Source organism: Hyaena hyaena, unplaced genomic scaffold, assembly GCF_003009895.1.
Source record: "Hyaena hyaena isolate Hyena2069 unplaced genomic scaffold, ASM300989v1 scaffold_158, whole genome shotgun sequence".
Lineage (NCBI taxonomy): Eukaryota > Metazoa > Chordata > Mammalia > Carnivora > Hyaenidae > Hyaena > Hyaena hyaena.
This window is the reverse complement of record NW_024080790.1, coordinates 2479260-2480403: the sequence shown is the minus strand read 5'-3', so window position 1 is coordinate 2480403 and position 1144 is coordinate 2479260.

The following is a 1144-nucleotide window of genomic DNA, read 5'->3' as shown; positions in this document are numbered from 1 at the left end:
GAAACCACCATGGGGTCTCTAGGGTCATCTCAGATAGGCAAATGCATTCTACTTATAGTTTTCTGACCTAAACTTCCTTCAAGCTGATGTGGTTTTGCCATAGCTGCTATTTCACTGTACTCTTTGACTCTCGTTAGTCAAACAGTACGTGTGATTCTCTCTTTAAATGTCAGAATGTGACATTCTGTTTGTTTACAAGTATTGGTTTTATGTGTATTCCTTACTGCTTCTCTTATCGTTAAATATACGTTAAACAATTGATCTTCTACTGTTTCTAATCAGGGACCCCCTTTAAAGTGTAAGACTTGGCAGAGGCATCATGATTACTTTGAGGCTTTGACTGATTCTAGAACAGAGTCAATTCACTTCTTCCGTTTGAGCTTCAGATTCTTCCTCTGCAAAAGACAGAGTAATCACAGCCTCTGACAGGTTTGTGGTGCTGAGGCTTGACAGGAGTGGTAGGTAATAACTGCAGTGTTGTGTAAGGAAAACCAAATGTCTGAAGCGTAAGCGAATACACCGCCACCACCGCTGAGAATGGCAGCAGTTATTTGACCTTTAATTTTTCACTTAAAACCCAGATGCGTATCCTTAAAGCTTTTCTTGTGTAAATGTTTGTTATCTGTAATGCACTCACAGGACAATTTTGGTTTCTTTAAAATGGGAGTGAAGGGGCACCTGGGTGGCTCAGTTGGTTAAGTGTCAACTTTGGCTCAGGTCATGATATCACAGGTTTGTGGGTTCAAGACCCATGCCGGGCTCTGTGCTGACAGCTCGGAGCCTGGAGAGCCTACTTCAGATTCTGTGTCCCCTTCTCTCTCTCTGCCCCTCCCCTGCTTGTGCGCATGCTCCCTCCCCCTCTCTCTCTTTTTAAAAAAAAAATTTTTTTTTAATGTTTTATTTATTTCTAGGAGAGAGAGAGAGAGAGAGAGAGTGTGAGCAGGGGAGGGTCAGAGAGAGAGGGAGTGACAGACTCTGAAATTGGCTCAGGTCATGATATCACAGGTTTGTGGGTTCAAGACCCATGCCGGGCTCTGTGCTGACAGCTCGGAGCCTGGAGAGCCTACTTCAGATTCTGTGTCCCCTTCTCTCTCTCTGCCCCTCCCCTGCTTGTGCGCATGCTCCCTCCCCCTCTCTCTCTTTT